This window comes from Triticum dicoccoides, chromosome 3B, assembly GCF_002162155.2.
Source record: "Triticum dicoccoides isolate Atlit2015 ecotype Zavitan chromosome 3B, WEW_v2.0, whole genome shotgun sequence".
NCBI classification, from domain to species: Eukaryota; Viridiplantae; Streptophyta; class Magnoliopsida; order Poales; family Poaceae; genus Triticum; species Triticum dicoccoides.
Genome location: NC_041385.1, coordinates 19,585,530 through 19,612,847, shown reverse-complemented (window position 1 = coordinate 19,612,847; position 27,318 = coordinate 19,585,530). Strand labels below are relative to the sequence as shown.

Genomic DNA, 27,318 nt, shown 5'->3' with positions numbered 1-27,318 from the left:
AGTTACTAGGAGTACTGGTAAGGTACACATCAATTACATGTATATCAAATATACCTTTAGTGTTGCCGGCCTTCTTGTCTGCTATGTATTTGGGGCAGTTCCGCTTCCAGTGACCCTTCCCTTTACAATAAAAGCACTCAGTCTCAGGCTTGGGTCCATTCTTTGACTTCTTCCCGGCAACTGGCTTACCGGGCGTGGCAACATCCTTGCCGTCCTTCTTGAAGTTCTTCTTCCCCTTGCCCTTCTTAAACTTAGTGGTTTTATTGACCATCAACACTTGATGTTCCTTCTTGATTTCTACCTCTGCTGACTTCAGCATTGAAAATACTTCAGGAATAGTTTTCACCATCCCCTGCATATTGTAGTTCATCACAAAGCTCTTGTAGCTCGGTGGGAGCGACTGAAGGATTCTGTCAATGACCGCCTCGTCCGGGAGGTTAATGTCCAGCTGGGACAGGCGGTTGTGCAACCCAGACATTTTGAGTATGTGCTCACTGACAGAACTATTTTCCTCCATCTTACAACTGTAGAACTTGTCGGAGACTTCATATCTCTCGACCCGGGCATGAGCTTGGAAAACTAGTTTCAGCTCCTCGAACATCTCATATGCTCCGTGTCGCTCAAAACGCTTTTGGAGCCCCGGTTCTAAGCTGTAAAGCATGCCGCACTGAGCGAGGGAGTAATCATCAGCACGTGACTGCCAAGCGTTCATAACGTCTTGGTTCTCTGGGATGGGTGCATCACCTAGTGGTGCTTCTAGGACATATTGTTTCTTGGCAGCTATGAGGATGATCCTCAGGTTCCGGACCCAGTCCGAATAGTTGCTGCCATCATCTTTCAGCTTGGTTTTCTCTAGGAACGCGTTGAAGTTCATGGTGACATTAGCGTTGGCCATTTGATCTACAAGACATTTTGCAAAGATTTTAGACTATTGTTCATGATAATAAAGTTCATCTAATCAAATTATTTAATGAACTCCCACTCAGATTTGACATCCCTCTAGTCATCTAAGTGTTACATGATCCGAGTCAACTAGGCCGTGTCCGATCATCACGTGAGACGGACTAGTCATCGTCGGTGAACATCTCCATGTTGATCGTATCTACCATACGACTCATGTTCGACCTTTCGGTCTCTTGTGTTCCGAGGCCATGTCTGTACATGCTAGGCTCGTCAAGTTAACCTAAGTGTATTGCATGTGTAAAACTGTCTTACACCCGTTGTATGTGAACGTAAGGATCTATGACACCCGATCATCACGTGGTGCTTCGAAACGACGAACTTTAGCAACGGGTGCACAGTTAGGGAGAACACTTTCTTGAAATTTTCATGAGGGATCATCTTATTTACTACCGTCGTTCTAAGTAAACAAGATACACAAACATAATAAACATCACATGCAATTATATAGTAGTGACATGATATGGCCAATATCATATAGCTCCTTTGATCTCCATCTTCGGGGCTCCATGATCATCCTGTCTCCATCATCATGATCTCCATCATCGTGTCTTCATGAAGTTGTCACGCCAACGACTACTTCTACTTCTATGGCTAACGCGTTTAGCAATAAAGTAAAGTAATTTACATGGCGTTCTTCAATGACACGCAGGTCATACAAAAAATAAAGACAACTCCTATGGCTCCTGCCGGTTGTCATACTCATCGACATGCAAGTCGTGATTCCTATTACAAGAACATGATCTCATACATCACATATATCATTCATCATTCATCACAACTTTGGCCATATCATATCACAAAACACTTGCTGCAAAAACAAGTTAGATGTCCTCTAATTGTTGTTGCAAGTTTTACGTGGCTGCAATAGGGTTCTAGCAAGAATGTTTTCTTACCTACGTGAAAGCCACAACGTGATTTGTCAACTTCTATTTACCCTTCATAAGGACTCTTTTCATCGAATCCGCTCCAACTAAAGTGGGAGAGACAGACACCCGCTAGCCACCTTATGCAACTAGTGCATGTTAGTCGGTGGAACCAGTCTCACGTAAGCGTACGTGTAAGGTCGGTCCGGGCCGCTTCATCCCACAATACCGCTGAAGCAAGATAAGACTAGTAGCGGCAAGAAAGTTGACAACATCTACGCCCACAACAAATTGTGTTCTACTCGTGCAATAGAGAACTACGCATAGACCTAGCTCTGATACCACTGTTGGGGAATGTTGCAGAAAATTAAAAATGTTCCTACGGTTTCACCAAGATCCATCTATGAGTTCATCTAGCAACGAGTCATGGGAGAGTGATTGCATCTACATGCCACTTGTAGATCGCGTGCGGAAGCGTTTAATGGAACGGGGATGATGGAGTCGTACTCGCCGTGATTCAGGTCACCGATGACCTAGTGCTGAATGGACAGCACCTCCGCGTTCAACACACGTACGGAGCGGATGACGTCTCCTCCTTCTTGATCCAGCAAGGGGGAAGGAGAGGTTGATGATGATCCAGCAGCACGACGGCGTGGTGGTGGATGCAGCAGAACTCTGGCAGGGCTTCGCTAAGCAACTACGGGAGGAGGAGGAGGAGGTGTTGCAGGGAGGAGGGAGGCGCCAAGCCTTATCGGTGCGGCTGCCCCTCCCTCCCCTCCCTTTATATAGGTGCAAGAGAGAGGGGGAGGGCGCAGCCTTGCCCCTTCCTCCAAGGAAGGGGTGCGGCCAAGTGGGGGGGAGGAGTCCATCCTCCCCAAGGCACCTCGGAGGTGCCTTCCCCTCTTTGGACTCTCCCCTCTTCTTTATCTCTAGGCGCATGGGCCTCTTGGGGCTGGTGCCCTTGGCCCATATAGGCCAAGGCGCACCCCCTACAGCCCATGTGGCCCCCCCGGGGCTGGTGGACCCCCTGGTGGACCCCCGGACCCCTTTCGGCACTCCCGGTACAATACCGATAACGCGCGAAACTTTTCCGGCGACCAAAATAAGACTTCCCATATATAAATCTTTACCTCCGGACCATTCCGGAACTCCTCGTGACGTCCGGGATCTCATCCGGGACTCCGAACAACATTTGGTTTGCTGCATACTCATATTCATACAACCCTAGCGTCACCGAACCTTAAGTGTGTAGACCCTACGGGTTCGGGAGACATGCAGACATGACCGAGACGTCTCTCAGGCAATAACCAACAGCGGGATCTGGATACCCATGTTGGCTCCCACATGCTCCTCGATGATTTCATCGGATGAACCACGATGTCGAGGATTCAAACAACCCCGTATACAATTCCCTTTGTCAATCGGTATTTTACTTGCCCGAGATTCGATCGTCGGTATCCCAATACCTCGTTCAATCTCGTTACCGGCAAGTCACTTTACTCGTGCCGTAATGCGTGATCCCGTGACCAAACACGTGGTCACTTTGAGCTCATTATGATGATGCACTACCGAGTGGGCCTAGTGATACCTCTCCGTCATACGGAGTGACAAATCCCAGTCTCGATCCGTGTCAACCCAACAGACACTTTCGGAGATACCTGTAATGCACCTTTATAGTCACCCAGTTATGTTGTGACGTTTGGTACACCCAAAGCACTCCTACGGTATCTGGGAGTTACATGATCTCATGGTCTAAGGAAGAGATACTTGACATTGGAAAAGCTCTAGCAAAACGAACTACACGATCTTGTGCTATGCTTAGGATTGGGTCTTGTCCATCACATCATTCTCCTAATGATGTGATCCCGTTATCAACGACATCCAATGTCCATAGTCAGGAAACCATGACTATCTGTTGATCAACGAGCTAGTCAACTAGAGGCTCACTAGGGACATATTGTGGTCTATGTATTCACACGTGTATTACGATTTCCTGATAATACAATTATAGCATGAATAAAAGATAATTATCATGAACAAGGAAATATAATAATATACTTATATTATTGCCTCTAGGGCATATTTCCAATAGTTCTAGTGTCCCTGGTGGTAGATCAAGTTGAGATCTGGTGGTAGCTTGAGTTCCCCAAGCGTTTCTGCATGATTTGTGAAGCAATTGCTGGATTCTGGACGCTTGGTAAGTTCTGGTGTCCCTGATGGTAGATCAAGTGGAGATCCGATGGTAACTTCAGTGTATTGCATGACTTGTGAAGCAATTGCTGGATCGGGTTGGGGTGGGGGGCGGGGGTAGGGGAAGGAGATGAATGGTTGAGTTCGTCATCGGGGCGAGAGAAAGAGGAAGAGGAGGATTGATGGAGAGTGTTTGTTATATTTTCTTGCTGTGGAAGTAAGAAAGTTGGGGTTTAGTGGTGGCGCGTGATGGTTGTGGGACTGGGTCACGTGAGGGGCCTTGAGATGGGCCTTGCGATTGCCTCGGCGCGACGGCTCGGCCTTGCGCGCTACGCTCACTCGGCCTTGCGCGCTACGCTCACTCGGCCTCGTGAAGGTGGGGATCGTTCGAACCTATTGTATAGATACGAATGTTTGGTATTTATCACAATCCTAAAATATATTTAAGAAGTTATTTATCTCACTTAACCCTATATCACTTCTTAAGAAAAGGCACAAAAAGTGCACGGCTTTATATCGTAAACCAGCATCAACACAAGGTTCTTATAGGAAAAAAAAAAGAAGTTCCAACATATTACAACCCAGATATTGAGCAAAAGGCTAGAGAAAAAGCAAAAAAAGAGCCTGCGACCGGTGAAGATTAATATCTTATTGTCGTCTGATGGTGAGTAGATTGCAATAATCTTGCTCCGAACCGCGCTCGCCACCTCCGGATAGAGAGATTATTTTTTTTAGCTCCTGGGTGTCCCTACACCCTCATGAACAGTAATTGGAATGATTATCTTTAGTTTTATTTTGAATTTTCTTGTGGAGGATATGCGGCATGATGACTTTTCTAGGAAAACAATCATGGGGTCCTATGCTTGCTTTACAGTTGAGAATCGGGTGCACACACAGTCAGCAGTCATCTCCAGATCAGATCCGGAGCACCAACGACGAGAGACGAGGGGGAAGGCAATCAATCCCCCAAATCAGATCTAGAGCTGCGCGTGCCCTGAGCTCCCTCGCCGGTGGTCGGGTCGAATATCCCTTCATTCGGCTGCAGCTCCGACGAGCCCACCCCGGGGGATTGTAATTGATGACATTTGGGATGAAACTACGTGGAATGTTATTAGATGTGCTCTTCCTGAAAATATATATGTACGGTAGCATGATAATAACAACTATCAGAATTAATTTTGTGGCTAGAGCTTGCTGCTACAATCAACATGACTATGTTTATAAGATGAAGTCAGTAAGCAACAAAGATTCAAGGAAGCTATTTTTCAAAAGAGTGTTTGGTTCAGATCATGCTTGCCCTGTGTATCTGCAAGAAGTTTCAGCTCAAATTTTAAAAAGATGTGGTGGCTTGCCTCTTACAATTGTGACTATATCTAGCCTTTTGGCTAGTGAGCGAAACAAATTGAAGGAACAGTGGGTGCATGTAATGAATTCTCTGGGCCCCAATTTTGAGGTGAATCCAACATTGGAAGGAATGAGGCAAATACTGAGCCTTAGTTACATAAATCTTCCTCATTATTTGAAGACATGCATGCTATATTTGGGTATGTATCCAGAGGACTATATAATCTGGAAAAATGATTTGGTCAGGCAATGGGTAGCCCAAGGCTTTGTAGGTAAAGCACATGGGAAATATCCAGAGGACGTTGCAGAGGGCTATTTTAACGAGCTTTTTAACAGAGGCATCATTCAGCCAGTTGATACCGATCATAATAATGAAGTGTTATCTTGCAGATTGCATGATATGATGCTTGACCTTATTATACACAAGTGCAGAGAAGAAAATTTCATCACTGCAACAGATGACATCCAAGACATGATAGGTTTGTCTGACAAGGTCCGCCGACTCTCCCTCTATCTGGATGGCATAATAGATGGCACGATATTGGAAACCACCCAGCTCTCACAAGTAAGAGCGCTTGCGAGATTTGGTAACTCTGCATATGCACCTCCTCTCTCAAAATTTCAAACATCTCCGAGTTTTAAGTCTTGAATTTCGGCAGGAGATACCTGACCTCACTGGAATATCTCATTTGTTCCAACTGAGGTATTTGAAAATTAAAGCAGATGGTAAAATTCAAGTTCCGTCAGATGTTGTTCATTTGGGCCGGTTGCAGCACCTGATTGTCCCTAGTAGGACAAATTTGCCCAATGGAATTGGCAACATGAGATCTTTATGTACGCTGCATGAATTTGATGTGGGCTTGAATTCTATAGACAACATCAGAGACCTCGGAGATCTCATCAATTTGAGGGATCTTCGAATATGTGGTGGTCTTTCCAAAATGGATGAATTGCATGAGATGGAAAGAAGACAGCGTTTGGATGTTTTGACATGTTCGCTTGAAAAACTTTGCGACCTCAGATATCTGCACATGGATTCTAACATCAAAATTAGTTATGCATTGAGTTCGCTATTTCTTCAGAGGCTTCATATGCTGTGTCCGTTTCCGAAGGTTCCTAACGCGATTGGAGAGCTCCATAACCTCTTTGACCTTGATCTCACAATTGAGGTGTTGGAAGATGATATTGTAATCCTTGCGCAGTTGCAATCTCTTAACCGCCTTAAATTGCACATCGAAGGGAAACCTGAAACTGAAGAGAAGGTAGTCATTTGTAGAAAGGGATTCCCTGTTCTCAAGCATTTCTGGCTATTCTGCGTCAGGATGTCACAACTAACTTTTGAGGCAGGGACAATGCCCAATCTTGAAAAGCTCGAGGTAAGAATCAATTCGCCGTACGGTGCTGCACCTATGGGCATCGAGCACCTATTAGGCCTCAAGGAAATCCTTGTAATTATTGGGGGATGTGGTGACGAGGGATCCTGCAGTACAAGAGCTGCACTGTCAGCGTTAAGGAAGGCCATTGATATGCGCTCAAGTCGTCCTACAGCTAACATTAAGTGTATTGACAGTTGGCTGTCCCTTGGGCACCTACCCGATGGCTTCAGCTGGAGGAAGTACGGCCAGAAAGATATCCGTGGCGCCAAGCACCCAAGGTTACCAAAGGCTTCTTCTGAACTCACCTGAAACTAACAATTTTCTTTCCTGGCTGCATGTGCTGCATGTGGGAGGCTGACCTGTTTCAATTCCAGAACATGCATTTCAGAACTCATATTTATGTGAAACACAAATCAAAAAATGCATTTCAATTTACCGGAATTAATTTTAGAAATACGCGGTTTCACATATTAGAATTAATCGGTTTCACATATGAATTTCAGAAATCACATTTCACATTTTACCAAATCACTTTCAAAACATATTTACAAATCAACAATATGTGCTAATATCACTTTTTTCAGTCTGAACCAAGCAACTCTGCCATATACGGAGTATGTCACAAAATCAGATGGCCGACATATCTCACATACATGACCGTCAATTGGGGATCGTATGTTAACTTTGGATGGGCGAACGAGAAGGCTCCAATTTGGTTTCTGGAATAGCGGCCCCTAGGGCATCCGGCCCAGGACCAGCCCATGAACGACATCGATTGGGCCACAAATCTGATAACCAGAATCGTTAATGTGCGAGAGAGCTCCTAGGTGCTCTCAGATCGGCCGAAAGCTGCCAGGTCGTGAGAGGGCTCGATTTAGGTTTAGCTTTACTGTCTTAAATTACATCTCGCCATAAGGTTTTCTATGTAGATGTGTTTTTTGGGCCAGAAGAAAAGAAGCTCACTCGCTGGCTATAGAGTTGTGTTTTTTCTTTCTTCTATTCATTGGTTGAAATGATCTGTTTTTTATCGGTTTTATGTTTCTTTCCTTTTTATTCCTTTCCTTATGGTTTTTACTTTTTTTTTTCATTTTATGTGTTTTATTTATGGTCTTTTTGTTACCATTGATATTTTTATTTTCATTCATTCGTTGTATTTTCTCTTTATTATGGTTTTCATTTTTTTTCCTCTGATTCTCTTTGTAATTTTCATTGCTTCTCTTCACTTTGAATGGTATGTTTCTATTCTTTCTTTTTCGATATGTTTTCTTTAATGGTTTCCTCAATTTCCATTTTTTACTTGTTTATATTTGTTTTTATTTATGGTTTTCTTTTTTTCCCTTTTTCCACCACATTAATATTTTAAGTAAATGTATACATTTTTTATAAAGCTAAAATAAGTATTTTGTACTCGGTTGAAATTTTCTAAATACATGATTAACATTTTTTGTCCAATTTATGTTCTGATGTGTATTGTTTTACATCCAATACACATTTTCTATATACTTCTGAAACATTTTTTATACATGTTGGACACTTTTTAAATACACGACTAACATTTTTTAATGTAAGTAAAAAATTCGAAATACATGACTATCATTTTTGCAAATATATATTTTTGATGCCTATTTTCCATTCATATTGTACATTTTTTTGAACACGTCTCAAAGGTTATTTGATCATGGTTAACAATTTGAAATAAATGATTAATATTTTTTCCAATATGTGTCTTTATGTCTACTTTGTTCATACACTATGTATATTTTTCGTATACATCGTGAATAATGTTTTACACATACTTAACATTTTTTAAAAACATGTCTGAGTTTTTTTTCTAATACATGATTTTAAAAAACAAGTTGACTAAGTTTTTATAAAGATGTCACTAGCTTTTTTTCAGTACTATCAAAATTTTATAAAATTACCGAAACAATTTTTAACACTGTGTTAACATTATTCAAATTCGCATTTTTTAAAAATATATGTAAAATGAAGTTTTAAAAAAGTATATATTTGGAATATTTCAAATATATATACAAATAAAAATACAGGGAAAAGAATGAATGATCAAACGAAAACATGAAAGAAATTATCGAAGACTACGTTCGATCTTGCTACCGGCGGGCCTGGTAGTGTGTTCCTTGACGCGAGGCTGCACTAGGTCTCGCGTTAAGCTAGGCATAACCTTGCCCATCCTAGAAGGGAGGAGGACGGAGTAGGTGTGGGTTGGGCCAGTGGATAGATGGGCGGCGCTTGGTGCGAGCTCGGGTGGTCCATTAGAGCGGTTTTCAGAAGGTTGTATGGACTGCTTTTAGAATCTTTTTCGTGTTTTTTTCTTCAGAATTTTCTTTATCAGTTTAGTTTAGTTTAAAAAAATACCTATGTGTTTTTAAGGGCATTCCATGTGTTTTCTTTGTTGGTTATCATCTGCTTTCTTTCATGGTTTTGCTTCTTTCTTCTTCTTTTTATGAAATAAATGTTGAACCTTTTCAATATATAGATGAACCTTTTTTGTATATATGTTGGGAAATTTATAGATGTTGACCATTTTGCAAAATGCAGACTGAAACTTTGTTCATACACAATGAAAATTTTAAAACACATGTTTTGAACTTTGTTTTAAAATACCATGAATCTTTTCCAAAAACAAGCAACCATTTTCTTATAGGCTTATGAACATTTTTTTAAATGACATGAACATATTTTTGAAAGGCATGGCAATTTAAAAAATATCATGACCTTTATTAATACTCCCTCCGTCCCAAATATCTTGTCTTAGTTTTGTCTAGATACGGATGTATCTAATACTAAAACATGACTTGATACATCCGTATTTAGACAAATCTAAGACAAGAATTTTGGGAAAGAGGGAGTATTATGAAACATTTTTTAAATGATTTGAACATATTTTCAATATTTGATAAATATTTTTTGAAGATGCCACGAATATTTATTTTAAATGCATGAACATTTCTTGTGAATGATATGGAATTTTTGAAGAATTACATGAACATTTTTTACAGTATATAGACGTTTATTAAAATGTCGTGAACATATTTTTGAAATGCGTGAACATTATTTTAAATGCAAGAAACCATTTGTTGAATGATATGGACATTTTTTAAGTTGTGCGAGCATTTTTACACCATTCGAATGTTTTTAATCTGCATGAACTTTTAAAAAAATCAAGTAAAACGATCTTTAATTTTTTCCCAAAATATAATCAAAAGTAAAAGAATACAAACTAAAAAAATGGAACAAAAAATGGACCTATGTGACTGCTAGCGAGCGACTGGTAAGCAAAGTTAGCGTGCTTAGTGATTGATGGGTTGTCCCATTTAGGTGGCTCTTGAGGTGATGGCAGCTACGGTCGTGCAGTAAGTGAGACATAGTCATGCCCCCAAATTTTGTTTATGTGTTTTATTTTCTTAAAAATAATAAATGTTTATTAGAACTCATTTCTATGTTTCCCATACATTTTAAAAGAGCCAAACTTAAAAAAAATATTTCTTGAAAATTTCTTCAAATTTGTGAACATTTCAAAAAAGAAAGTCATTTACAAATTCACGGCCCTTTTAGATGACTAGATGTTATCGTTCACTGTCATTTGCTTTGCCATAATACTGATATGGCAAGGGCACCATAAATCATGATTATTTACCATAAATCATGATTATTTTCGCACCACATTTTTCATCATCTGTTTGTTACAAATTATATGAATATTTTTTATGAATGAACGACATTTGTTGCTTGTACCAAAAAGTAAGAAGCATTCATTCATAAGTACTCCATGTGTAGCAAATAAGAACTAGTGTCAAAAACGTTCTTATATTATGGGACGGAGGGAGTACCAAAAAGTAAATCTTTTTTCAGTTAATATTAAGGGCAGCACTCTGCGCCGGTGCGCCGGCCCAAATTTGGGCCGGTCGCCTAGCAGCCCTCCGATTAGATTAGCAACGACCGTCAGATTCTTATCTTCTTTCACAACTTGCAGGGTGCAGCTCATCCCGTGCGCATGGAAAAAATCCCCCCGCCTCATCAGCACGCAACTCCACCCCCGTACGCGGCTCCGGCAAGGGCACAGCCACCGGCTGCTCGCACCCGACGCCTCGCAGCGCTGCCCTCCGCTGCTTGCCACCGGTCCTAGCTTCTACATCTGGCCAGCCATCTTGGGTACTACGGCTCCCCATGGAAGCCCCGCTCCCTGCTAGTTGCAGCAAAAAGAGACTCCCAGTCCCAGCACGCCGTCTCGCCGGTCACGCGTCCACGCCGGCATGGGCACATCCATCGCAGCACTGACTCACCAGTTTTAGCTAGCACCATCCTTTCTGTTTTGCCCGTAGTAGCAATTGATTCTGCTGGTTCCAGCTTTTTAGTTTGCCGGTTGAAACATTTTCTTCTGTCAATGGATCTTCTGAATCGCCGGTTCTAGCTTTTCTGTTTGCCGGTAGTAGCATTTGATTCCGCATCGTAACAAATCAGCTCAAAAGTGGCAGCTTATGGTTTGCCGGTTGCAGCAAGTCAGCTCACGCCCCGTGGTCGCCATGGTCACCGTCGAAAAAAGAAAAAGCTCGTTCCAGCAAAATTGTACACTGGTTCCAGCAAAACTCTAAGACGGCTGCAGCAAAACAAAAAGGCATTGCCACTATCAACCAACACCGCCGTGCATGCATGTAGCAAAAGAAAACGCCGGTGGTAGCAAAAACAGGATGTGGTCGTAGCAACGCCCTGAGGATGAACTCCAGTAGTAGCATTTTTGGTTGCTGGTTCTAGCAAATCTTCTCGACGGTTCCAGCAAGTTAGGTTCACGGTTGCAGTACCCCCGCCCCACCAGTCCAAATTGCCACCGCGACTCCGCACCTCGCCGCCCCGCACCACGCCTCCTCTGTCGGGCTGCTCCTTCGCTAGATCTGGCGGTCGTCAGCGTCGTCGGCCCCTGCAGCACTAGCGCCGCTGCCAGCTTGCTGTCCCTCTTCTCATGGACGCCTCGTTGTGTGGAAGCTTCAGTTGTTGACCGGTTCCAGTGCACCGCAGCCATGGTTGTAACAAGAACTCTCCCACCATCAGCTCCGGCTCGCCGCACCATCACTAGCATCGTCGTGTTCCAGCAAAAAGTTTGTAGCAAAACCAAAATGTTTAGTTGAAGCAAAACATTTAGTCGGTTCCAGCTAAAAAAACACCAGTTGTAACAAAACAAAAGCGACTGATCCAGCAAAAAATCTCAGTAGCAAAAACTTCTAATTGTCAGTTGAAGCAAAAAAAAGTCCGTTCCAGCTAAAATTAACACCAAATGCAACAAAGAAAGTCACATCAGCAAACTTCAAAGAAAAAGATTGTAGCAAACAAACTAGCAGGTTCCAGCAAAAAAATCGTCGACGGCGAGGGGCTCATCCTGTTCCAGCACCGATGAACACTGCTTCCAGCACGCCGCCTAGCCAGTTGTAGCAAATGACGACACTGGTTCCAGCAAGGTGCTGGCTAGTTCGTAGCTAAACGTCGATGTTGGGGTCGAGCGAAAAAATTGATGACTGTCTGACGGTAGCAAATCTACGGGCTAGTTCCAGCAAACGCTGACTACGGTCACAACATTTGTGGGCACCCGTTGTCCCAGCATCAAACTAGATGGGAAAAGAAGAGCTGAGGAGATTGCTCGCCGGCCACGAGGAACGGGGTGGCTGAGAGCTGGATGGAATCAAAACACAACGATGTACGGCCATGGCAAGTGTGTGAGGTGGGGTGGTGCTTAACTCTGAGTTTTTGGCGCAAAAATGGAGTCTGTGTCTTGTTGGTGGACGAGAGAAGGAGATCGAGGGAATAAGGCAGGTGTGGGCGAGTGGTGGGTGGCCGCGAGGGGATAAGGCAGGTGTGGATGCCAGCGGTGGGTGGCCCCACAGCCACGTCTCCCCATGTATGCGGCATCGGTGGAGACGCGTGATGCGTGAAGCGAGTGCGCAAACGATTTGGGAGCGCCCCGGCCCCAAACATTTCCCTAATATTAATCAGTTATATGATGCCTTTTGTGTGTCTTTAATGAAAGAAGGAAGAAGAAGAAAAAATGTAACTAGACGGCAGCTTAACGGTAACAATCTCGACCGTCGAGCGAATGGGGTTAAGTTCACCATGGCCGCTGGATAACTGAACTTGTACACCAGTGCTTAGGGCATCTCCAGCCGCGTCCCAGGAAGGCCTCCCCAGGCGATTTTTTCGCGCCGGTGCCAAAAAAACGACCCAGTCGCGCCCCCAGGAGCCCGATTTTCGCCGGCTTGGGCCGAAAACAGTGCCGGCGGACCCAGCCCGAACCCGGCGCGCTGGGGGGCGCCCGGGGGCACCGGGGCGAACTGTTTTGGCGCGAAAAAGACGCGGGCCCGCCGCGTCAGCGACTCGGCGCCTCGTCTTCCCCCAACGGCCTCGGTTCCCGCAGGGAATCAATGGCAAGGCTGCCGCCGGCCAGCCTTGCCATTGATTCCTCACGGGCGGCGCTTCACGGGACGGCGCGCCGACGCCTCCCCTCCCTCGCACGCGTACACACGGGCGCGGCCCGGCTATAAAAGCCGGCGGCCTCCACTCGCCTGTGCCCACACCAGCCCTCCCCCCCTCGCCGCCGTCCAGCCCCTCCCTCTCCCTGCCTCTCCCGAGCGCCGCCGCCCAGCCCCTCCCTCTACCTCTCCCGAGCCCGCCCAGCCCCGCCGTCGCCATGGCAGAGCGCTTCCCCGGAGACGAGGCGGCGGCCAACGGCTTCGGCCGTCGTTCGCTCCGCGAACAGGAGTCCTGGCTCCTGTTCCAGGCGAACATCCCGGCGCCGCCGGACATGCGCGCCGGGCCAACGGGGTGGAGGCTCAGCGCCGGGGGAGTGCCCATTCCCCCGTTGCCCGACGCCGTGGCGAAGCCGAGGTACTTCGCCGAGGAGGTCGACATCGTGCGCGCGTCCCTCACCGACGCCCAACGCTCCCTCCCCCAGTACGCCGCCGACAACCACGCGGCATGGGCGGCGTATTTCCAGCGCCGCCAGCAGCAGCACTTGGCGTCCACCAACGGTGCTTCGGTGGTCGGCGGCCGGCAGAACAGCGAGGGGCGCCACCTCTGGTGGGGCGTCCCCGGCCGCACACTCGAGGGCGTGCTCACGTACCTCGAGGACGGCAACGACCCGCCGTTGGCGTACCCCCCGGCGAGGGTGGCCGCCCCGGCGCAGCACCGACGCGTCGGGCCATGGGCGCCAAGGAGGTTCGGCGCTTCTTCTTCTTCCTCCTCGTCGCGCTCTTCTTCCCATTCCTCCGGCTCTCCGGTGCTGCTCGGCGTCAAGGCCGAGCCCACGGCGGAGACGCCGCTCGGCCGGCGCACTCGCAGCGCCGGCATCGTCATCAACGAGGGCGGCCGGCGCGCCTCGTCCTCGTCGGCTCCTCCGCGCTTCGTCGCGCCAAAGACGGAGCCGGGGCTGGCGCCGGTGAAGACGGAGCCGGGGCTGGCGCCGGTGAACGCGGAGTTCGACGACGACGACGCGGCCCTCGAATGGGCGCGCCAGGACTCCATCGCGTTGGAGAAGGCGCGCCGGGAGAAGGAGAAGGAGCGCCAGTGCGCCGCCCTACGCCGCTTCGAGGAGCGCCGACGCGGCCGCGAGGAAGGCGGGGTCGTCGTCTTATGCGACAGCGACGACGACGACGACGCGCCGCCGCCTGTTCGCCAAGGCGATGCCGGGCAGGGGTCCAACAGGGGCACCCGCGTCAAGGAGGAGAAGGCCGACGACGACGATGGCGGCGACGACTTCAGCCACTTTCTTTTACTTTAGATTAGGTTAATGTAATGTTTGGATGAATTTCGCCGAAACTTGCCATGGTTGGCCGAAATATAACTAGTTTTTATCATAACTTCGCCGAACGTTTTTTTTAAATACGTGCCCGGGGGCGGCCCTTGGGGCCGACGGCTGGGGACCGACTCGCCCCAGGGCCATTTTTTGCGCCGGCTCACCCCTGGCGGCGCTTTTAGACGCCTCCTTAGGGGCCAACGGCTGGAGATGCCCTTAGACACTTGTTCAGAGATGCAGTTATGGAGCCCGCTTGTGAGGTTCGTCGCCGGCCCCGCTGTCGCGTGCAGTGCAGTGCAGTGCAGGGCGGATGGGCGAGATCTGGACGACGCGCGGAGGCGCCGTCGTTGGCCTCCTCGCCACGGCGCCTGACCGCTCCGTCCTCTCCGTCGGGGACGCCGCCTCCGGGCAGAGCCGAGCCCCGCGCCACACGCCGCCTCGTCAGCCGCGGCAGCCCTCCGAGGTCAAGTTAGGGATGGAAGCCCCCACCGCCGCCTGCCCTCGTTTGCCTGCCTGTGGATGCTGCTGTGGCCGGCGCTTTCCCCATCCATCCCCTGCACTACACTTGTCTGAAACCACAGGCAAGTGCTGTCTTCTTTCTTGCCAGGCACTGGCACTGGCACTGGCACTGGCACTGGCACTGGCACTGGCAGAGTTCATTGCTGATACTTCCTCCGTCCAGAAATACTTGTCATCGGAATGGATGAAAATAGATGTATTTAGAACTAAAATACATCTAGATACATCTATTTCAATGACATTCCGGGCGGAGAGAGTACTTGTCTGAAATCCCCAGGCTGAAGTACTAATATAAGACGCTTTTTGGCACTACACTAGAGTCAAAAAACGTAAAACATTTTGGGACGGAGGGAGTAGTATCTGGGTAAGAACTGGTTGTTTTTCACCATGGTAGCACATCTTTTAGAATAGCATGTTTTGCATCCCATCCGAGCTGCAGGTTTTCTTGCAAATACTACAAGAGGTTTTCAGTGAAAGAATTCATTCGTGTAACAGGTCGGAAGGAAGCAGGCGTATGGTTGCAAGAGGGCTCAACTACTACCAGCAAGTCTTCCTTTCCTCTATAATATAAATAAAAGAAAAGGCAGAGCTCAGAGTCCTCAGCTCCATTTTCTGCTGACTTAATTGCCAGGTTTGCAGCAGCGCGCAAGCTGAAGCAGGTACGGCCATCGTTTTCCCGAGTTGATGTTAGTTGAGAGTTTGAGAATGAGCTCATCTTAGGGCATCGTCCACTCTGCATCTTTCAACTGCCTGTTTATGTTGATCAACTCTACTTGCTGCAAGTCGCCGAGATCGGTTTTACTGTCAGGTCTTATCTTGTGATTGTTAGAACTTTTTTATTTCTGGCCAGGCAAGAGGCAAACTTCTGTAATTTACAGCAAAATTGCCTGTAATTTACACATGTTGCCTTTTACATGAAAGGTAACCCACCATTAATTTCCTGGCTTTAGAAAAGCCAGGGCCAACAATGACCAATACATATGGATATGGGACTACTAGTTCACCGTACAAAACTATTCCCCACATACAAGCCACGCCACGAGAGCCACACCTAGACAAGCACAACTGCAAAGGACAGATCAGCATGCTAACCAAACAGGGCCAGCTAGAGGCTAAACCACACCTAGACTGGAATACATAATAAACACTACAAAGCCAATTAAGCGCGTGAGTGACACACTTGTTTCAGCAAAAAAGGACCTGCGTTTATGTGCAGTTATATCTTATATTTATTGGCTTCCTCGTTATGTCATCTAGTATACCTTAATGTGCATGAGCATCCCTTATCCTGTGAATCGCAGCAGCCGCGTCTCTGATGCGCATTCTCTCTGTCGGATTATGCTTGCTGCATGATAGCGCAACCTTCATGACGGAGAATATGGCATTGCTGACATGTTCCACTGTGTTCGCGTTAGCTTCTTCAATGGACAGCAGGACTGGATCAGCAATCTGCATTAGCATCCCTGGAATTGCATCCTCTACATGCTTCTGCAAGGTCAACCCGTCTCCGAACATGTCATGAGTAGGTGCCATCCCTGTAAACAACTCGAGGATGACAATTCCAAAGCTGTATGCGTCTCCGCATGAAGAAACTTGACCACCTTGGCCGTATTCTGCGTTTGTTTGAAAGAAAGAAAAAAGGGAATTCCGTGAGCTAAGTTGCATGCAAAATTGTTGTTTAACGTTAGAGAGAAGTCAAGCTATACCTGGAGTGACGTATCCAATTGTTCCTCGTATTCCAACCGAGCTCTGTGAATTAATCAGTTGCTCCGCGGCTGGTTCAGCAAGAATCTTTGCGAGGCCCAAGTCCCCGACGTGAGCAACTAGATCCTTGTCGAGAAGAATGTTGCTCGGCTTCAAGTCACAGTGAATTACTGGTGGTTCGCAGCTGTTGTGCAAATAGTCAAGCGCATCAGCAACATCCACTGCGATATTCAATCTCTGCATCAATGTCATGCCTTGGAGTTGATGTGATGCATGCACATCCATGTGTATCCACCCGTCTAGGCTCCCATTAGGCATGAACTCGAACACAATGGATTTGAAGTCGTTTTGGTTCGTGTCAGAGCTCGAACAACAAGTTATGAAGCTGATCAGATTACGATGGCGGATCTTACTAAGTGCCTCACACTCAGCTATAAAGATTTTTGAAGAGCCAACCTGTTGAAGATCAAAAACCTTTACAGCTACTGTGGTCATCATATTTCTTAGCAGCAAACAGCACTTGTACACTGATCCATACCTTCCTCCACCCAATAGATTGTCTGAAGCAAAGCCACTTGTTCCATGGACTAGTTCAGCATAAGTAACTCTTGGATAACGGTCATCCATCAGTTGAAATCCTTGTACGGCTGTCAATCGAGCTTTCGATCTCTTTCTCATTGTGAAGAAAACAAGTGCGAAACTCACACACAGAGTTATGCCAGCAATAATTGGGATAACTACTATAGTGATGAAATGGTGTTTCCTCAAACCATGTCCCATGGGTTTTGCCGGGCATGGGGGCAAATGTAACTCCAATATTCCACCACAAAGCCCCAAATTACCACCAAACAAAAACCCAGATGCATTACTGAACACGCCCCGTGATGGAACTCTGCCACCTAGATGGTTGAATGACAGGTCTAACCGGTATAATGATGTCATGTTCTCCAAACTTTCAGGGATATGGCCAGAAAGGTTGTGTGTCCGAGATACAACTCTCCAGTGCCACCCATTAGCCCTAACTCTTGAGGAATCACACCAGAGAGTGTGTTCTTTGTAAGATTTAGCAACATCAGACCTTGCATTTTGCTGATAGATGAGGGAATGCTACTGTTGAAGGAGTTATGGTCCAATCTGAGTTCTGTCAGGCTTTGGCAGTTGCTAAGTTCATTGGGTAGGGGACCTGATAAGTTGTTCCTCGATACATATAGGTATGCAAGGTTTGTCAGGCTGCCGACTTGTGGTGGAAGAGGACCAAAAAAGTAATTGTCAGACAAGTCTAGCAAATTTGACAGAGACGACAGGTTAAAGATCTCCTTAGGCAATGGACCTGTGAACCTATTGTGTGAAAAGTCTGCTATAGTCATCTCCTGGAGGCTACCTAGGCTTGTTGGAAGCGGCCCCTCAAACTGGTTGCCGGTTGCAGGAAGAATTACTAGCCGTGTCAAGTTCCCGAGGGAGGATGGCAAGTAACCTGTGAATAGATTGTTTTCGAAATACAAAGCCTGGAGCAGATTTAGCCTCCCGATGTCGTCGGGCAAGGAACCGGTAAAACGATTATTTGAGAGGTCCAGTTGATTTAACCCAACAAGATGGCTTATGCCAAATGGTATCTTTCCAGAAATCTGATTGTATCCAACATCTAGCTCTCGGAGTTGTGCTGATAGGTTGGCAACAGAGCTTGGCAGCACGCCACCTAAATTGTTGAAATAAAGGTCAAGTGTACCGAGACGTGTGCAGTTTGTCAACAAGGTCATGAACTCCCAGTCCTTAGCAGTAGCTGCCGTTAGCTGATTCACTTCTAGACTGAGGGTGTCCGGGCAGAGCATTCCAATCTCTCGAGGCAATCTACCGGTGAAGTTGTTGGATGACAGTTCTAAGGTATAAATCTCAGTTGCATTGACAAGAGAAGCCGGAAGGTTTCCTGTGAAGTGGTTCAAGCCGAGTAATAGGTACTTGAGATTTGGGAGGCGATCCCCCAAGTTTGAGGGAAGTTTACCATGCAACTCATTGACCGCCACATTGAAACCGGTTAGAGAGGAAAGGTTAAAGAAAGTTGCAGGGATGATGCCTGAGAGGCGGTTTTGACCCAGTTGAATCATGTTGAGACTAGTGATCCTACCAAGGCCCTCAGGGATGTCACCTTGTAATTGGTTTGTGGTGAAATCGATATTTTGCAGTGCTGAGAGGTTGGTAAGTGATGGCGGGATGGTTCCAGTGAAGTTGTTGTTCCATAGTCGTATAACCTTGAGACTGGACAATCCTCCAAGCCCAAGCCAAGGGGAAATTTCTCCGGTGAAGTGGTTTGCTCCAAGGTTGATGTTTTCAGGACTGGTGCAATTGTTCAAGCCAGGGTGTATATTACCATGAAGTGAGTTGTTGGACAAGTCAAGATATCGCAGATGAGAGAGACGAGCAATTGATGGAGGTATTTCACCATCCAAATTGTTGAGGCTGAGGTCTAGAGTTTTCAAGAATGTGAGGTTCCCAATGGAAGGCGTGATTATGCCACCAAGGCCCTGGGAAGTGAGGTTGAGCGCCGTGACCCTGCTGTGCTGGCTGCAAACCACACCAGGCCAGTGGCAGAATGTAGTGGTAGTATTACTTGTGTTCCATGCACTAGAACACCACCCCGCTGGTTGTTTATGCTTGCCTTGAATGCCAACAAGGCATCCACATCAGTCCGGTGGCTGAATGTTGTTGCCGATGCCGACCGGAGAAGCAAAAGAAGCAACAGAAAGACGGGGAACATCGATCGATGCCGCTGCGAAGCAGAGCAAAGAAGAAACGTAAGCTTTTCCTGTCATCTTGAAGGTTCTTTCTAACACACAAAGACACACACACTTTAATAATTTGGTGCAAAAGATAGCCATGAACAAATTAAATACTACTAGTTGCCATCGAAAACGGAAATTAACCCCCCTATGTGAACATGAAGTTTAAAAAAATACTGAGAAATTTGAAGAAAAAAAAAACTGGGATTTTGCGATATTAAACTTGGGTGTTCGATCTACTCTTGTGTGGAATTTCATGAAAAAATACCAGGAAACGTATTCGCGGCAAAAAAGACAAAAAAAATCCCATGCATAGAAAAAACGGGTGGGACAGTATTTCCTTTGCCACGGATACGTTTCCTGGTATTTTCTCATGAAACTGCATACGGGAGTAGATTGGGAACCCAGGCTTGATATCCCCAAATTTCAGTTTTTTTTTAATTTTTTGATATATTATATATTTAATATTTGTATAGAGGTGTGGAACTCCCGTGTATTTTGCTTAGACATAATACGTACTATAATTTGATGGCAAATTGAACATGTAGTGCCCTTAACTGATTCTTATATCCAAGCAGCACAGCTAACTAACAGCCAGAGAATTTGGCTTGTTCCAAACAACTGCTAAATAAGAGCTCATATGGCTAAGTGACATACATAGATACAAAGCTGAGTTATGGAGGATTGAATACCTTGTTGCTTCCTGCTGTGAGAAAAGAAAAGCTTGCCTTCCTGCGCCTCTTAATTTGCCTGGTATGCAACTTGAGTGAAGGCCATTAAATAAGCGCGATCGATCCACCGATGGAGGTCTTGAGGAATTTCCACGCTCCCTCCACCATGACATGACATGACATTACACCTTGTCGGGTCAAGAGGGTCAGCAGGTCGTCGACCGTGTGCTGTTGGTTAGCAGTGGCGTCCTCGTCAAGCACGATAGTCACTGGCGACACCTCACATGGTGGGAATGGTGGTGGTGGCCACTGCTTGAAGGAGAGGCGGCCGGAAAGATTCCCCGTGTGTTCATACGCGGCCAGGGCACGTCATCAACATTGTAGGGTAGCGACAGTGGTTGCTAGAAAGGTGGCTACGGATTGATACCTGTATTTATTTCGTTGGGTTCTGTCCAATAATATAATAAAAATGGTTGTATGCATCGCTTTGATGCAGAGGCCGAGGGTATTCCTCCTTTTCGAAAGAAATACTAGTTGAATCCTTGTTCTTTTAATCCTCGTGTCACTAAATTTGTCATCGAAAACGTTCAATTTGCCATGGTCAAATCCCGAATATTTGGAATTTATCATTTCCGCTTTTGTAGCAATATGTTTTTTTTTCTATACTACCTAAAAAAGGGATTTGACAACAAAGTTTCTGCTCGAAACTCCTTCGTGAACAGTTCAAGATGTTATTATTATTTTTTTAGAACGAAGGCTCAAATCGAGCCCGGTTTTGAATTAACAAAGCCATCAACCGGCCAGGATTACAGCAACCGCCAACTTACAAAGAAGAACAAAGAAACAGCTAAAAGGATACATAGTGTTGTGCTAGCAGCTAATAGGCTTCTTACCATCTACAAGCAAAGATGAAGAAAACTAAAGAACAAGACCGGCTTGAAGACAGAGAAGCCCTCCACCGAGTTCAATCCATCCCGAACACCAGCAAGCCTTGCGGAGATCCAACTAGCATGTAAGGGAACGCTGACAGCCCCATTGACTCCAACCGCACCGTTGACAACATCCTGCAACTCCGAAGGGGCTCCCTAGCCCCTCGCCTGGCACGAGGCGCCGATCCGTCGGGCGATGCAAACGCTCTCCCTAGAGCAAAGATGTACAACCGACGCCATTGCCGCCCGGAGAGCCTGACCAGGGCACCACTAACTCGCGTCGCCGAGCTCCAGAAAGGCAAACATGGAGCAGGGGGAACCAACACTCAAGGAGAAGCAAAAAGCATGGTGAGGCTGCTAGTGACAGAGCAGACAATGTTGGGAAGCCACTGACTTGGAGAAGAACCACCAAGACCCCGCCAACGCCAACCATGTCGCCACCGGACGCCCACCAACCAGCTCGAACTTGCCACCTCCCCATGCTCAACCGAAGGCGGCACCTCCATGAAGGTGGCGACGCCGCGAGCGTAGCTGCCGCCCAATCCAGGGGGATTTGGGTTTTCACCCCGGTGCACGAGCAGGGGAGAGAGGCAGAAGGGGGAAAGGGGGCACCTTGACGGTGCCTACAGGTAGGAGACGACGCCCTCAGGCGTCGCCGTCGTCGTGGCCGGCATAGCCAGCCGTGGATTTCTCCAGGTCCCCCATCTCCCCCACCCCTACCACAGACGCGGCGCCGGCGACCAGGGCCAGCCGGAAGCCAGATCTGACAGAGGCCGAAACGGATTGGGGGCGAAGGCGTCAGATCCGGGGCGGGCGCCCCGCGGCCACCGCGCCCCACAGCCACCACCACCCGCCGCCTTGCCACCCGCGTGGCCAAGGGGGCGTCCAGCACCAGCGACGCCGCGGGCTGAAGACGATGACGCACCACCACCCGAGGCCGCCACCCCGGCTCCAGATCCCCTGCGCGAAACAGGCGGACAGATCCTCGCCACCACCCTCCCCGGCGGACGTGCGGCTTTCTGGCGACCCCCTCTGGTGGTGGCGAGGGAGAGGAGAAGGGGGAAGGGGCCGGCGGCGGCGACTAGGGTTAGCGCCGCCCGAGTTGCCCTTGCGGGAGCGACGCGGGGGCCAAGGGGGGAGGAGAAAGCGTCCCTATCTCTCAAGATGTTATTATTCCGACTGATGGTTCTAGGATTTGAGATATCACAGTACAGGATAAGTCCCCGTTTTTTCCGGTGCAAGGAATGAGAAGATATTAGAAAGAATTTTTTTTACCAAAGGGCATATTAGATCTGGTAAATATATAAAGGAACAATCAGTGGTACAACAGGAAGACAACTGACACAGAATGACCGATAAAATGTAAAATTATTCAGAAGATCGTACTGGCCTTCTTCATCTCCGATTGTACACCACTTGTCGAAGATGCTCTAACAACAACAACAACAACAACAACAACAACAACAGCAAAAAGACAAAAAAGACACCTACACGCGCTTGCCATACCAGACTTTAAAGACCACAATAGCCGCTCGCAGCTTGCAACAAGATATAGAAAATCGCTTAAAAATATATTGGTTGGAGCATCACCCCCACACGGTACAAAATTGCAATCCATCACCACCGGTCCAAGAGAGTTGAAGAAACCAGAACATACCGCATAACATCACAAAATAAGGTGTTGAACTCACCGCACCAAAAGTTAGCCACTTGCTCTCCTTGACAAACACACCAACTACCAAGTTAAAGGGCATTTTTATTAACGCAAACACTCGCGACAAGGAGAAAAAAATTCAAACAGCTTGGGAATACTCCAACAGGAGCCCCAAACTCCAAAATCCACACCAATTCCTATTCGGCGCCTTTAGCACCGGCTAAGGCTATTGTGCAAACCAACACACACCCCGCTTCACATTGAGCTCGGCCCATTTACATTTTTCCTTTTTTTCAAAAACAAAAAATGGGCATATCCGAGACTCAAACTGCGAACCACAAGGTTAACCACCAGACGCGATAACCACCTGCGAGACCTCTTTTGCCATGTATAAGTTTTTTCCTTTTTTATTTTACTTCTTTGTTGTGTATCAAACGTAACACTAACAACAAAGATTCTAGTTTTCATGTTCTTTCGACTTTGTTTGGCCGGTTTTTTCTTTGGTTTTCACTTGGTCTTACATTTTCTTTTTATTTTCTTATACAATTTTATTTCCTTTTTTCTAGTTTCTTTCTTACTTTCGTAAATGTATGTCATTTTGAAAAATTCGTTTTATTTTCAAATTTGTGAATCTTTTTCAAACTTCGCAATACTTTTCCAATTTTCACCAACTTTTTTGCAATCAAAAAACATTTGGTCCATTTTTTGCTAACTTTCAAGTGAAGTTTTTTCAAATGTCATGAAGTATTTTCAAGTTCATGAATTTTTTATAACTATTCTATTAAACTTTGTTTTCAAAATCCGTGAGTTTTTTTTCCAAATCTATGAAAGTTTTATATATAAATGATGAACTTTTTTCGGAAATCTAGGAACTTTATCCAAATTCGTTATTTCTTTTTCAAAACCGAATACTTTTATTAAACCTACGATTTGTTTCTCAAAATCATTGTGAACATCTTTTTTAAATTATGAACTTTTTCCTACAGAAATTCATGAAGTTTTGATTTCTGAACTTTTCTTGAAATATATTAACTTTAAAAAAAATCGTCAACTTGTTTTCAAAACCAATGAACAATTTTAAAATTCAGGAATTTTTTCTTCAAAATTGAGAAACTATTTATAATCCGCAATTTTTTTAAAAATGCAGTGAACTTTTTAGAAATCCTGAGTTTTTTAAAAATTAATGAAGTTTTTTTACTTCACGAATTTATTTTCAAATCCGAGAATTGTTTTAATTTTATTCTTTTTATTTTCGCATGCTGGATTATGCTCTTTTAGGGGCATATTGGAGTATGTGGTGCGTGTGTACACTGGGCCGGCCCACCGAGACCTTCGCGCGAGAGCCAAGTCACGAACTAGCGCTGTAGTTTCTCAATAAAATTGTCTCAAAAAAAAGTTTCTCAATAAAAAAAAAGAACTAGCGCTGAAGGCGCCGTATAGGAGGGAAATCCCGATTTGATGCTGGCTGCGTCATAATGTGGAGCAAACGCATACTGGTCGAGTGTACTGGGCGGGTCCAGTTACGTGATACTCACTTTGTTTCTAAATATTTGTCTTTCTAGAGATTTTAACAAATGACTACATACGGAGCAAAATGAGTGAATAAACACTCTAAAATATGTCTATATACATCCGTATATGGTAGTCCATTTGAAATCTCTACGAAGACAAATATTTAGAAACGGAGGGAGTATAATGTAGTATCTATAGATTATTTTAAAAATCAAACATTACAAACTTTGACCATATTTATAGAGAAAATAGGTACATCTAGAATACCAACTGCACATCTTTGGATATATCATGAGTTATATTTTCAGAATGTACATGTTTGATATTGTAGAGCTAGATAGTTTTCTCTGTACGTTTGGTTAAAGTTGACAAAGTTTGATTTTCAGAAAAATTTATAGTCACTAAATAGTGGAATGGAGGCAGTATGTTTTGTTCGGTTTTGCGAATCTTCTAGCAGGTTCCTGTCCGGTTTTATGAAACTTCCAGAAGGCTCCCTGAACAGTTTTTCTCTGTTTCTGTTTTGGTTTTTTGGGTTCACTTTTTACTTTTTCATGTTTCTTTTAAAGTTTTAGTTTTTTTCTTTTAAAAGTTTTCGTTTTTTATTTTTATTTTCCATTTAAATTTTAAGTTATTTTCTTTACAAAGTTGTTCAAAAAATTTAAATAATGTTTGAAATTTTGAAAACTGTTATTTATTTAAAATAAACTTGTTCACAACTCCAAAAAATGTTCCTGGATACAAAATTTTGTTTGAAATTATAAAAAGATCATGTTTTAATTTTTTAGGTAAATTAAGAAATTGTTCACAATTTCAAAATTTTGAGTGGTAAATATCTTGGCATGCCGTTAGAAGTGGGGAGATCAAAAAATGGAACTTTTAAGTACTTAAAAGACCGAATTTTGAAAAAGGTACATGGATGGCTTGAAAAGATGTTATCTTGTTGAGTAGAGGAGGTCATAATCTAGTATGTAGTTCAAGCCATTCCTGTTTATGCAATGGCTTGTTTTGAACTCCCAAGAGGTCTATGTGAGCACATAAATTCTATAATATGCTACTTTTGGTGGGTAGCAAGAATGGCAAGAGGACTCTAACATGACTAGTGCATGGCTTAACATGGAAAGAAAACAGTGTGTTTTGAGTCGTTCCCTTGAAAAACTTTGCAACCTCAGAGATCTGCACACGGATTCTAACATCACCAGTATATCTGTGTTGAGTTCGCAATTTGCTTCTCCTTACCTTGTTCGGAGGCTTAATATGTTGTGCTTGTTTTCGAGGGTTCCTAAGTGGATTAGAGAGCTCCATAACCTCTTTGATCTTGATCTTATAGTTGAGGTGTTGGAGGATGATATAGGATTTCTTGCACATTTGCATACTGTTAACCACCTCAAATTGCACATCGAAGGAACTCGTGAAGCTAAAGAGAAGGTAGTCATGTGCGGAATGGGATTCCCTGTTCTCAAGTGTTTCAGGCTGTCCTGCATCAGGATATCACAACTGACTTTTGAGGCATTGGCCCAGTCTGGAAAAGGTCCAGGTAAGACTCAATGGGCATCGAGCACCTATTAGGCCTCAAGGAAATCCTTGTAACTATCGCGGGATATGGTGCTGATAAATCCAGTACAAGGGCTGCAGTGTCAGCGTTAAGGAAGGCCATTGATATGTGCTCAGGTCGTCCTACAGCTAACATTGAGTGTGTTGACAATTCACTGTTCTATGGGCACCTCTCCAATGACGGTTTCAGCTGGACGAAGTACGGCCAGAACGATATCCTTGACGCCAAGCACCTGAGGTTAGCAAAGGCTTCTTCTCAACAAAGCTGAAACTCCCATTCCCCCCCTGGTTTCCTATTGTATTGTCCTTTTGCAGAGGTTACTACCGTTGCACGTTCCAAAAGTCGCAGGGGTGCTCAGCGACGAAGCATGTGCAGCGCACAGATGATGACCCGATGCTCTTCCAAGTCGTGTATCATTGAAACCACAAATGTATCATGGAAACATCACAAGCTTCACAGGAGCAGAGGGTCCTGGTGCCACAGCCCGTAACCAAGGCACAAAAAAAGCTAAAAAGCATTATGCTGGTAGCATAGCTCTGTATCTCATTCGTCAGCGTTGCTTCCTTGCATTTCTCTCTTTTGCACTTCGATGTAATATGTACTATGTTTTACTAGTCACTTGCCTGCTTCGCAGGGTCACTCTCTTCAGGTAGTTTCCAATGCAGTAATGTAATGGACCGATGGTGCCACCTTATTAAGCAGAGCCACTATGGTTATTGAAGCTTCAGATCTCAGTATCTGGTAATCTCCTAGATTGTTCCAAGATTGGGGGAGAAATTCTAGTGTTTTCCATAGTTTTGCGTATATTTTCCTTTCTGTAGTTATATCTTTTATGGCAACCTTTCCCCCACAAGTGTGCAATCTATGGCCAATCTTAACATCCTCCCTCTTACCCCCTCTTTTTACATATGAGGTAAGAAGGTAAGAGTTAATCAGACCACTGATTAGTGCGATCAATGGCTCAGATCTATTATATACTCTTACCTCTCATATGAAATGAGAGGGTAACAGGGAGCATGCTAAAACTGCTCGCAATCTATACTATCATCCCTTATACTAAATGAGATGACTTGTATACCTTAGAGTGAGAGTGGTTTCTATATTAATGAGAATTTCACTTACTGTGTTTTGGTTTATTTTTCTATTCAATGTTATTATGGATGTGAAATTCCTTTACCCTAAAAGGAAAGTCATGACTTCACTAGCAATCATTAAGCATCTAGTTGGACGTAGTTGATAGTTGAGAGAATATATAGTTAGCTAAAAGGCGAAACCAGTCATTATGCTGGTATCTCAGGTTTGTCGGTGTTGCTTCCTTGCATTTTCGCTACTTCACTACGACAGTGTCAAAAAACATCTTATATTATAGGACTGTGCTAATGACCAGTCGACTGGTCGTTAGCGACAGATCCGGACGATTCCACCCATGTGCTTCTCTCGATGTGGGAATCGATCCACCGCACGTTTTT

At 45.2% G+C, this 27,318-nt stretch overlaps 2 pseudogenes; one reads left to right on the top strand and one right to left on the bottom strand.

The window, feature by feature from the left end:
• The first annotated feature begins 3,986 nt into the window (after positions 1 to 3,986).
• Positions 3,987 to 26,269, top strand: LOC119279124 (annotated as a pseudogene).
• On the bottom strand, positions 15,986 to 20,337 carry LOC119274431 (annotated as a pseudogene).
• Positions 26,270 to 27,318: the final 1,049 nt, after the last annotated feature.